General features: G+C 38.3%; 1 protein-coding gene across 5 annotated transcripts in view; it reads right to left on the reverse strand.

Annotated features, from left to right (window-relative positions):
- pard3bb (par-3 family cell polarity regulator beta b) overlaps window positions 1–13,720 on the reverse strand; it is a 305,148-nt gene that overhangs the window by 272,921 nt on the left and 18,507 nt on the right. The window lies entirely within an intron of this gene.

The following is a 13,720-nucleotide window of genomic DNA, read 5'->3' on the forward strand; positions in this document are numbered from 1 at the left end:
TCTTTCGATTTACAACCGGGGTGCACCCCCGCCGGAATGGCTGCTGGCAGCCCGCTTGCTCGGAGAAGGAGTTCAGCGCTAATTGACTGGACAAGATGGCCTCTCTCATCCAGCGGTGTGGCGAGTCAGGCCCCTGCTGAGCTGAGTCTGAGGGGCCATCAAACCTGCCTTCTTGTGACCCATTATGCTCATCCATCAGCTCTTGCTGAATATTCATCAGCTCGCGCACCGTCTCAGCCAATAGGCCGGTGGGCCTGCTGGGGGTTAATGGCAATTGGATGAGCTCAGTAATCAAATCAAACTGCATTCACTACTGCAGCATCTACAGAGCACAAGCTACTCGACCCCAACGCCGCCAAGAGAGAGTGGAGCAGCCGCACCGCTGAGAGCCAAGAATGACAGTTAATTAATCTTGATTAACCTATTTAATAAGCATTAAGTGCGATTTTAAAGAGGCCTCATTGTAATCAGTTTCAAAGAATAAATCCAAGACACAAAAGCTGCTGTTGAAGGCGCTAAAACAGTGGGATAGAGTAGTTATCCTGACTAAATCACGCTCTCGTCTCTGGCTCTCTCGCTCACATATTCTGACTCACTCGCTCACTCTTTGCAGTCCTAGAGAGAGCTGATTTGTAGTAGTATTGAGTGTTTAATTTCTAGTGAGCACTCCAGATGAAGTACCAGAAGACATTCTAATCCCTCCAAATGTCTGAGCCTTTTCTCCACATTCTATCATCAACACTACACACACAAACTCAGCGGTTTTACCCACGGCCAAATGTATGCAAACGAAGCCGCGCTAACTCTCAGAAAATCCTTTGTTCTGAACATACTGTACTAAGATAAACTCTCAGAACAGCATCCAAAACAAACGTTTAATACGCTAAGCAGGCATTTAAAAGGAGCATGCACTAGCTGTCTATACTTTAGCGGCAAAGGACAATTTTGCTATGAAATTAACTACAGCCAAGGTAAAGCTAGCAAGCTTTTTGCTAGCAAACAAAAAGAGCATTCCACATACCATGTAACAAAAAAACTGAGCAGTGGCTGCAGGAATATATTTTAGGGAGCACTCTTGGACATAACTGCTGCATATCTGACACAGACCAATTTCTAAAGGAAGTGGTCAGTTTAAAATAAATATTGGACTCATTTGAAGTGCTTCTGCTAGCGGCGGGCAACAGGGCAGTGAAAAAGGTGACAAGTTCAGAAACTATTCTCCTTTAGCAGAGTCCGACGACATCGCTCCTAGGAGAAACTTTGTTCATTTATCATGACAATTCTGGTGCATTCTAGTGCACTCTAACAATAAAAAATACAAGGTTAATTGCTGTAGAGTTATTTAGTCAACCGAGTTCAACTACACAAATACAAGTTTAAAAAGTCACTGTACTGTTTACTAAGTATTTTGACTTATTTGTTAAAAATCGTTGCTAAAAACTTGGCATTTCATCTGTGCTAAACTGGTTCCATAAGCATAAGACATGTGCTTGGGCCCTGGTGATCAGCACTTGCGATGTAATTAGCAGATGGTGGCTAAGCTCTCCTTGTGGTTACAGTCCACAGAAATATTCTATATAATTTTCAGAAGAAAACGAAGCAGTAGCTGATTGCCTTGGTTGCTAACAATGACAATTTAGACATATTAACCTCTCATACTCCATTTAAAAGACACTGAAGAAAGAAAGTCTAATATGGGAAAATGAAACCACTTAAGAAATGTGGCTCGCTTTTCACGTTTTGGTAATGCTTTCTCAGTTCGGACTGGCCTTTGATTTGCGTTACACTGGTTCCTTAAGCATAAGACACATTGTGCTTGGGCCCCAATGATCAGCACTTGCGTTGTAATTAGTAGACTGTGGTTATCATTGCAGTTACCGTCCACAGAAATATGTTTTACATCATTTTCAGAAAAAAACAAAGCGGTAGCTGATTGCCTTTGTTGCTAACAATGAGATATAAACCTCTCTCACCCTCCGTTTAAAAGCTACTAAAGAAAGAAATTCTAATATGGGAAAATGAAAAGACTTACGAATTGTCTTAGTTCCGATTGGCCCATAATATTAAATACTGTGGGTAGGCTAAATAATTGTGAGCTGCTACTGTGCCGTGTTACCCACTTACCAAATCTACACAATTCACTTGAATGGCATGTTCATCATTCAAAACAGTAAGTTTGGCTAAAAGACCACGAGATTGTACGTGTGAAAAATATAATAGCAAGAAAACATTTCCACCATACACAATACAGATGATATTTTGTTTTTTTCTGAGGTTTGATGAGTTTGAACAGGCAAAAAGCATTTGTAGTACAGATGGGATGTTTGTACTGATGGGTATAAAGCCAATATCAGCAGAAAATGCTGGATATTGGAGCAGAAAAAAAGCTCATTTTAAAGCTTAACAGTTTAAAACTAAACAGGTATTGGCTGTTGCTTAAGGATTCAATATCTGTATCAGAAAAGAAAAAGTGGTACCGTGCTCTGTCTAACTGGTAGTGCCACATTAAATAAAATGTATTCTGCTCGGTTTTTTGTTTCTCATATTTCACTGCATGACATCTAACTAAAGAAGACCAACTATACTCTTTGTAACGAAGCAGTTGTTCAGTGCACTGCGTACTGATGAATTCCTAATATGTTCATAAAAGCATACTGTTTAGTAAATTATCAGAGCTACAATTAAATATTGTCAAATTGTCCACCCCTAGTTTGTGCACTCCAAAACTTATCCTGTTGATGACCCAAAGACTTATAAACCTAAGTTTACCTCAAGCCTAACGCAGAAGCCAAACTGTGACAAAGTGCAAATCTTCCACACACCCATAAATGTGAAAGCACAGATCCATAGGCAGTAAAGCTGCAGCAGGGCCAAGAAAAACAAATGCATTAAATCAGCGGCTCCCGGTCACAGCCAGCCCTGCACAGTTTAGAGTTCTCCCCGCTCTAACACACCTGATTCGACTCACTAACTAATCACCTAAGGCCACTAGGAGCTCAATCAGGTGTGGTACAGCAGGGAAAACATAAAACTATTAGGGGCAGTGGAGGTTTACAATAGGATTTCGTTTCTGGTGGTGTTTCTAGGATTTTCTTTTTTTTTTTAGGCGCGGTCCCAAACTGACCACGATTCCTCTTCAGGGGGCCAAGTAAATAGCTTCAAATTCAGAGAGCACTATAACTGATAGGAGATAACTCTTTCTTTTAACTGAAGAATATTCTGAAAGCATCTTTAATGGAGACATAACAAAAGTAAAATTAGAGACTTTTGAGTATAAAATTATTAAATAATTTTATTGCTGCTTATCTCATATTTTAAATGTGATCAGTTAGGTCAAACTCATGTGCATGTTCATGAAATAATTGCAGTGGGAACCACAAGCAAATGACAGGACAAGTTCAGGTGACAAAATGACACTGTTTTCTTGTAAATCAATCAATAGAGAGTTTAGAAGCAGTGAGCGACAGGTGAAGAGCTCTGAAGGTCAGAATACACCAATGGAACAAACACAGACAAGACTTCAGAATGTTCTCATTCTCTCTATTTCATTTTACTTGTCATTTTGCTGAACATTATAAGGATAATTGCAAACATTACAATGTTAGAGTTTGTTTGTAACATGCTATATGCAAAGCCTCATCACAAAAACACCACTTTGATGTACTGGAGGCAGAAATACAGAATGGTTGTACCCTGCACTGTGGGTATACATGAGTCTGAAATAACTGCTTCATATGTTGAGTAAAGCTCTTAACCTGTTGTTTGTGGATCTCTACATCACAAAATGGCAAAAATGGGGAATTCAAGTGTACCAGCAGTAACTTGCTGGTAATCTTTGGCCAATAATCAGACTCATTGAATATCGTGATAACTGAAGTAAAAAGCAACATTATGTAAATTACCATTCTTTTCTTCTCTCACATATGCCACGTGTCTTTAAATTGCTTAACCATTCAGTGACTGAACCATCCAATCACTGTAATCGATGGTCAGTTCTAAAATGTAAACAGTAGTAAAGACAGCATTTAATTATGGGCTATTCAAAAAGAACATCAACATTTATGTAAAATTAAAACTGAAAACAGTGAATTGAAAATGATTTGACCTGTATCACATTGAAGAAAATACAAAGGCACATTATTTGATCTTTTACCTCATTATTTATATTGTTTTCAGTCAACCGTCAAGGATTAACCATTTTGTAATGTTGCCATTCCTTTCACAACACTCAAAAGACATTTAGGGACTTAAGACACCAAGTGATGAATTTCAGGTGTAGTTTTGTCCCATTTTTTCTGCAAACAAGTTTTAAGATGTGTAACAGCACAGGGTCTTCACTGTTGAATTTTGCATTTTAACATGCACCACACATTCTTTACTGGGGACAGGGACAGGTCAGGACCGCAGGCAGGCCAGTCCAGCACCTGCACCCTGCAGCCATGTCTCTGTAAGGTGTGCAGAATGTGGTTTTGCTTTGTTTTGTTGAAATATGCATGGGAGTCCTTGGAAAAGATGTTATCTTAAAGGCAGCATATTTTGCTCCAAACTCTCTTTGTACTTTTCAGCATGAATGGTGCTATCAAATAAGTTAGGTGTAAGTTAGTTTGCTAAAGGCACTGACACAACCCCACACTATGACACGCTGCTTTTCGGACTTGTTGCTGGCAACAGCCTGGATGGTTCTTTGGTCTGGAGCACAAGGTGTACACTTCTTCCAAAAAAGACCTGAAATACTGATTTGTTTGACCAAAATACACGTTTCCACTGTCTATCCGAGATGCCTCAGAGCCCAGAGAAGTCAACAGCACTTCTGGACACGGTTAACATAAGGTTTCCTTTTCGCACAGTAAAATCACAACTGAAATTCATGGACATAACTACATGTTGCAGGGCTTGACAAAGGTTTGCCAAAGTAATCCTGAGCCAAAGTGGTTCTTGATGTAGTGCCGTCTGAGGGATCAGAGGGCACAGTTATTCAGTTTAGGCTTGCGCCTTTGCCCTTTACGCAATGAAATTCCTCCGGATTCCTTGAAACTTTTAATAATTTTATGTACCTTAGAGGGTGAAATATCCCAATCCCTTCCTAGCTTTCTTTCAGGAACATTGTTTTTAAACATTTCAATAATTTTCTCAAGTATTTGTTAGCAAAAGCAGATCCTCAGCCCATATTTGCTTTTAAGGGACTAGGCCTTTCCTGGATGATGCTTCTGCATCAAATTATATGTTGACACCTGTTCACATCACCTGTTTCAAATCACATCATTATTTAATTAGTTTACCTCATTACTAGCCCTAAATGTAAATTTTAGAAATCACTGCTTTCTTTTTTTCTTCTTTCATACCATCCCAACCTTTTCTGATTTGGGGTTGTGATTAATAACAAACATACATACTTGCAGCAGCACTTATTATAATGTAAATTCTCAGTTTGACTAAGAATGGTGGGGTACATGCAAATAAAACACAGAAACTGTGGTACATGAGATCTACTCTCCAGTAGAAAGTGAAATGGACAAGCTTGTCCAGAAGAAGATGCCAATGCATCAATTTGGCAATGTTTTATTTTACAACCAAACAAACACAGAGACCCTCAGGATGTTAATAGTAGCTGTGTCTCAATGCTAAGGATCCATCCTTTGAATGCAGCCAAAAAACGCCTTACTCTTTTCTGAGGAATCTAAGGCACAGCTGGCGTGACTTTCAACACCTTCACACGTAGCTCAAAACCATTTAAAGAAATGGTAGAGTTGTGAGATGCAGTGATCTCAGAGTTCCTAGTGAAATATAAGGTGTACGTTTTTATTAAACATTTTTAAATGTCAAAATTAAATGTGTCACACTGTTTACGTCAGTAAGGTACACGCTGCTTAGACCATCTTGAACTTAAGAGGAGCTTTCATATAGCAGTGCTTGCAAAGTCTCTCCTATTCTCCTTGTCTGCAGCCTTCACTTTGAGATACGTCTATCATTACATGCCATCTGTGCAGAATACAGATACTATTATAAATGAAATAAAGTATCAGAAGCTAGCCCAGTTGGTAATTATAATTTCATCCCAAACAACGCAAGCTATAGAATAAGGCTCTGCAACACGGCATGTGGTACCAAATCTGGATTACGATGATACTGTTTACAGAGGATAATAGGCTAATTTTACATTATTGTTCAAGCTTACCTGGCAGTATGGTACAAAACAGCAAATGATGCTTACCTTCTACCAGTACACAGAATTAACAGTGGTTTTCCCATAGATTGGCCATAGCTGTCTTTTGCTTATTATCAAGGTTATGTATTATTCTCTTTATATTAAATAGGTTACTGCATGCGTAGCATACAGAATGTAATTACTTGACTGTCAACAACTCAGAGAATTTCAATATCAGTTTAAGTATAAATAGCCATAATGTCAACAGGCAAAAATGACTCCCCATGCCTCCAAGATGCTGTTCTGGAGTTCTCCACCCCACTGAAATCTAAAGGAAACACTGATACAACCCATCAACTGCAAAATGCAAAGTTAAAGCACGTTTCAAATAAGCAAGTCACTGGGATAAAGTCAGACAACAAAGCATCCACCAAAATAAACATGTCTCTGTCACAGAACCACACACAGTGAGAAGACAGAGCCTCTCTCTTTCCTCACTGGTTTGGACACACCCAGTTCAAAGCCAGGGAGAGACAGTCAAGGCCAACAGCTGAGACACTGTAACCCAACGAGACAAAGTGAGACGCAAACTGTCAAGAAAGATAAACACACAATACATCTCTCACAGCAAGAGGCAAATCAAGTCATGTACAGCATTTCAGGCCAAAGGGTGAAAGTGTGACAAACTGATACACTGCCTTAAACTTAAGTTACGCAAGTTCAATTGCCTGGACTAGATGTCCAAGACTGGGCAGCATACTGAAAAAGACGACAAAGGATATATGGGGCCAGGCAATTTTGCTGCGGCAGAGAGATACAGAGACATAAAGAGAGTGAGAGTGAGAGTGAGAGAGAGAGATTGAGTGAGTAAGTGTGGGTGAGGGCAGAGGCTGTGTATTAGCAGTACAGTGAGCCGAGACTGGGTGATTGATTCAAGGTCCGGCCGGTCCGCCTGCCTGCCCTCCTCCCATGATGAATGACTGGAGGTTTTAATTAACCTTCTGCACACACATCAATATTATTCAAACACATTACTCCATTTTCCCTTCCCCTCCATTACACGGTAACCTTTAATACACAGCTTTGGGGCTCTTACTGAAAGATCAGGAGAAATGAAAAATTGTAAATACTGAATAGGGAAAAAAAAGTGTTGGGAAAAATCTATAAAGAAGTTTTTTTCCTCCTTTCTTCTACTCTGTACAGTTTTCGGGTAAGAAATGGTCAAGCATGATGAAAGTTGGCATTTGTAACACAGCTCAGCTCTAGAGGGCAGTAGAGAGTAGAGGCACGTTCACTTGCACACATCTAACTGGATCAGACTGAGCTGTGCCTAAATGTGAGAAGCTGCCTTAGTCCAGCAGGATAGCAATACAGCGCTGTGCTCAGCTTTGCAGCACAGACTCAGATGCATATTCAAATTTCATTTTCAGTTCAGTTACTGCTGAGAAAGTGTTTTCTTATGTACCACTTTATGCCTCCATATGAATACGATTAAGAGCTGTGGGCATGTAATTAGCACAATCAGTGTGTGTGTGTGTGTGTGTGTGTGTGTGTGTTTGTGTGTTTGTGTGTGTGTGTGTGGGGAGGGGGGGTGTTCAAGAAAAAACTTAAAAAGAACAGACCACTTTTTTCCATTGACTTTTCCTTAAAGCACTGAAAATATACTTAATAAGAAAGAAAACCAATCACAAGGGCAGAAGCACAAGCTATGCCTCTTCATAAGGGGTGGGCAAAATGGTCAGAACACAACTAATAGTATTCCGATGACATCACAATCATGCTGCCAAGTTCATTCAGCAGTGCTGTGGCAGAGATAACAAGCCATAACTGATCCAGCAAAGGCAGGAAAACACGTTTCTTTTAAACACTTTTTAAATCTTATTTGTAAAGCATATTAACCAGTGTATTGGAGTGCATTGACCTGATTTGAGTTGGCTGAGATTTCCTGCTGTGTTTTTATTTTCAGCATACTAGCACACTAAATAGTATACAAAAAATAGCACATATACCATGAGAAGCGCACTTATTAGTGTAGTAGGTGAAGTACAGAAGTGTGTGGTTTGGGTCATCAGATCAGCCAGTGAGACGAGTTCAGCAGCTCCAATGGCTGATTAAAGCTTCGCTGTGCTGCTCAGTAAACAACTTTTTCCTGAGTTGGCTGATGTGCCATTGACGTGTTGCACTGGTCTAGTATTGTAAGCAGAACTGCAGAATGGCTGACAGGCATGTACCCAGTACTCTGGGTATAAATGGTTCATCACAGAGAAACCTGCCAACTAATTTCTTTACAGTGACAGTGACAGAAACCAGTTTTTTGGTGTCTGCAAGGCACTTAAGCTATTTTATTTACTATCCAAAATGACCACTGAACCTACAAGTGTCTTTATGTGCAATGTCTATAACGGTTAAACACTGGTAAATCTGAAAAAAAAAGCTTTCTTTGAGGACCATTTTCCCTCACAAATCCCTGCATATTAAAAATAATGTTTTACGATAAAATATTATTGCAAAACTATGTCTCACGCGTACATTCCTAACAATTTCAAGTAATAACTTTCTGTGAAGTAGATTTTAGAGGCATTAAACTCTTCAGGCATCTGGTTCCCTTCACCACCACTGTGAACAATTCCAAGTCACTAAGTTTCACATTAAACTGCCCTGAATGACTTTCCATCTTAACCATTAAATTATATAGAAAAAAAATGTAAAACACTGGTGGAATTCAGTTCAGAAACTAATTTCATTGGTCGTTGTTCTTTAAGTACTGATTTCAGTTTTTTCAGGCCGAGTACAAGTGCCTATTTTTAGTACCTGCCAATACAGAGTCCAATACCATACTGAGTAACCTACTTAGCTTTAAGTAGTTGTTAGTGTACATGAGTGTAATGTACCTTAACATTAAATTATTAAAATGTAGCTGATTTAAAAAAAAAAGTGCAGTTACATTAGCTACATTAGTTATCTTTAATCAAGTAGTACAGCAGTGGAGAAGAGCGGACAGAAAGGCACTTCTGTACCACTGCAAGTAAAGGCATAGTTTCAACAGCAGTCTCTGTAGCACAGAGAAAGCACGGATCACATCTAAGGCTAATGAATCAGAGGAGCTCACGTTTCAAATTTTACGTCTTGTTGGGAGTATTTTGTTTGGCTGGTTGAGCTGTAGTTGAATGTCCTCTAAAGCCAGATGTTTATGGTGTGATTTTTAAAATCTTGTTCTTTAGTGACTCATATTGCATGTTTGAACAGACCATCGTGTACAGACAAAACCTAAGATTTATACGTGAAAAGCAGCCTCTACAGACAGCTCTGTCTACACACAGTTTCAAATTAAGCTGTTTTATTCAAAACAACATGCTGTGCACCAAGTACAGAACAAGAGAAACTGAGTAGCGCTGATAACACTATGCACTGAGGCTAAAACTAGATGGTGATGTACACGTTAGGACAAAACGGTCTCTCTACAGCCTATTTTACAAAACAATTCACCATATTAAAGTTTATACCCTGCTATTCTATCAGTCAAAAAGAGTAAAGTTGGCATATATGGTAATGTCAACTCTTTATTGCCTCAGTTAGCTGGCCTAGGTGTCACCACCCGTACTTGGGAAGCAAATGTGATTGTGTGTTTAAAATAGGCTAAAATCACACAGTGTAGGTCTGGTGGGAATACAGCAAGGCGATATGTTTAAAGTGACCAGCAACTTTTTGTCTGACTGTCAAAGAGTGAGTAACAATTCTCTGTCTGAGCAGAGCCTCCTTCACTGTGTTGAAACGGCCATGTACACTTGGCTTACGTCACAGCGGGTATCAGAATGTTGGTATAGATGAGTTTTTATAAGTACGAGTAACAGTAAATGAGTATGGTATCAGCCCAATACCCGATACCAGAGTTGGTATCGATGCATCCCTAATCACAATAATGCAGGCACAATTCTCGATTAAATGGGAACACAATATTTTGTCTTTGAACTGAGATCACAATTCTCACAATACTTTAACATACCAATAAGTAAGCAGGTCATAAAAGCTCAGAGATCAGTATGAACAGTAAATACAGATATATAAAAAAGTGCAGCTGAAATTGTTTTATAAAATATAAAATGAATAAGATAAAATAAATAAAATAATTGCAAACCAGTTGGAAAAATCTCAATAGTAAAACCAACAAAACAGAAATTAACCTCAAGCTGAGTTCCACCCTACAACTATACAACAGTAACCCACAGAGAACCTTATACAAATGCACTGAATGCGCACACAGAACGTATACAGAAAGTGTTTGATCTGAATCAACTGCATTCTTGAACTGAATTACTCTAAGCAATGAATCTATTGAATTTAAATACACCTTAATACACCTTTTTCGTGCAGCCTAAGAAACTGACTAAAAACAGCACATCTTTCCCATACTGAATCAAAATATTTAACCACTTACAATTCTAAAAGTTGCTATTGCTACTGATTTCATGTATGCTGCCTTCATGGACACAACTATTGTGTGCAGTAGTGCGTTTCAATCACTGCTCCATGCTTAAGTGGCACCTTCAATCAACTCCACTTGAATGCTTTGATCAGTTAAGCATCAAGTCGGCAATCAGGCACATCTCTAACTTCTGTTCATGTGTAGTCTGTCAAAATATCTTAGAACTGAAAAACATATGAGAAAAATAAGTCTTATATTCATGAAAATGAAAGAATTATATATAGCGTGTGTGAGTGTGTGTGTCTATAAAGGAGCATATAAAAGATATGCAAGGTCCAGATATGCATGACCATTGCTGACACCAGATGTTTTGTTAATGTGTGAGTCTGCAGTATTGAGTTTGCCCTCAGGTCTTTTCTCTGGGAGGTATGTTAACGATGCTGTGTTGAAGAGGAGGTGGTGGTGTCATTACCAGGACGAGACTCATGTTTTAGATGACAGAAACAGTGATCCCACGCCTCGAGAATGATGTGATTGAGGAATGTGATTATTTTCCTAAAAAAAATCATCATACTTAAAAGCTGTATTACTAAGATTGCAGTTTCTGTGTTTTGGTGGTGTCAGCAGGATGAAACAAAGCAGAGTGTGATGTCTTTAAATGGAAAATGGAGTAGTTGCAGCATTTGTTTGTACCAATGTGCATATAAAGTAAGTACATTTACTTTTGTGCTGGACTGTCATGTGCACAAATTATTAGTATTACTGATTTTTTTTATACTTTTAATTACATGCTCTTGATATTATAGATACTGATCATCTTGGTTAGTTAACTGCAAGTCAAATATTTTTTCAGGTTTTTAAAACTATTATACTCAAATTAACACACTACTATCAGATGTGAGTTTGATTGTCCATGTAGACCAATAATAAAATTGATGAATGATAAAACAAATTATATTGAAATCAGTATCAGCACATAATTGTTCATAGAAAATTTATCAACATCAGACCAACACTTAGATTTGACCAATAAATGCAACTGGTAATTTTTTGATGAAAATTACTGGCATCCATACTATTGTAAAATATTTTTACAATAATCACATAATGAGATTAAAAGTGCACTTGCCAATGCATTCTTTTTCTGCAGTGAAGAGAGTCTCTGACTCACTGGGCTGTTGCTCTAATCATTCAGTAAATAACTAGACTTTAGCATGTTCCACAGGTCTCAACATGGCTTGTTTCTATAGTAATGTTTTCACACCAATCAGAGGTGTTTCCAGCGTGACTTGCAGCTCCTAGCATTATTTGAGCGTGTAGAGATGTAGACTGCAATCCTGATCAAACAAACAAGTGGTGTGAAAAAAAGTCTGTATTTTAGAATACTGCCAAAGTACAAAGCAATTATTCAGAAGATATCCTTCATAAAAAAAGCACATTTACAAAAGTAGGGAGTGATGAATTCTTGAATCAACAGGAAACGCTAATGTTGGCTGTGACATTTGGGAAAGTTGTCACCATAGCAACATCGCCACAGAGAAGGCGCATTCCACTTCCCACCCTGGATTTATGAGCTAATTCCTGTTCACACAGAATCGAAGCACAATAGCCTGTACGTGTGTGTGTGTGTACATACACATATACATATACATTCACACACACACAGATACACAGTATGTGTGCATTCATGTACTTGCCCAGATTATAAGTAACAAAGACATATTATTCATATGAATGAATGTTCAATAAAAAAGGCATGCATGCCTTAATAGCTGTAACCATAATCTTTAAATTATGAAATTTCTCCTCTTTAATATGTAGGTTATTGCTCAGTGAGGGGCTCCGTTCCCTGAGGCCAAATTCTGTGGAATACAGACACACACACACACACTTTGTGCTTATGAGGCAATATCCCAGCAATGCTTCCACCCAGAGACGTAAACACAGACACACACAGTTTCCTTCACGTCTATTAATTAGTGTGAGGAAATCAAAAGCTTTGCATCTGATCGGCCATCTGAAGTCTAAGGGAATTCAATTAGGAGGAAAATGCCCTTTTGCGTTATCGAGTTAGGACTGACCACACGGTTCAGTATACAATAACAGCAGATAGAGAGAAAGGACAAACATAATAGTCAGGAGGCTCACTGTAGAGATCACTAAGGAATGGTGGCTCAGATGGCCAGGGCTTTTTTTTATTAAAAAATAAATAAATAAAAAACACTGGGGCCTGCATCAGCCTTTGGAAAGGTCCAAATTTCCATATGAAACTGAATTCCCTAGCAAAAGGTATGCTATATTTCCATAAACGACTTTACAGATGGACTGTCTCAAATGTCGTGGAGCAATTTTTTACTAACATTTTTCTCCCAGTGTAGTCATAGCCAATTCCCAATGCGGTACATTTCTCCACTATCACACCTGAGCACCTCACCTTCCGATGCTATGAAGCCATAATGTCTTTCTGAGGTGCCAGCCACATATTGTTGCGCATCTCAATGTGCTTGGAAGAAAATGCCAATGCAGAGTCTCTTAACTCCAATGCTGCTGGTTGATGCTGCTTGGAAGAATCTGCCATTCTTCCATTTCATTAAACCCCTGCCACAGGCAATATCATACAGAAGAAAAAGGTTCTATGACTTATGACAAATGAGACTCGGACCGGTTATCAATTTATCAATGATTATATATGATATAATAATAATAATAATTATAATAATAATAATAATAATAATAATAATACTCAATAACAGCCATGAAATTGGTGGGTATATATTTGTTCCATTCCATTTATGTATGCATAATCATTGCGCATCTCAATCTATTATTTCAGAACTCAAAAAAAGTTTTGAAAATAAGCAGTATTTTTTTCAGAAGCAGTATTTTTCATTCTTATATATAGTTTAACATTTAGCTCCTGGAATATCTTTTCACAGCAAGTCAATTCTTACAGATGTTATGCACTGAAACATTCATATCAAGTCAATGTCTGTTAAAATGAGCAAAGTACAGGATGAACAATGAGTTGAAGTAAAAAATATCATTGTTACATTTTAAACCCTTTTTTTGTTGCAAATTAATAATTGTGTCCTGATTTGTCCAGATATGAAAACTCACAAGCAGTTAAAAAAATAATAAATAAAAAAAAAAGC

Source organism: Colossoma macropomum, unplaced genomic scaffold (genome assembly GCF_904425465.1).
Source record: "Colossoma macropomum unplaced genomic scaffold, Colossoma_macropomum, whole genome shotgun sequence".
Lineage (NCBI taxonomy): Eukaryota > Metazoa > Chordata > Actinopteri > Characiformes > Serrasalmidae > Colossoma > Colossoma macropomum.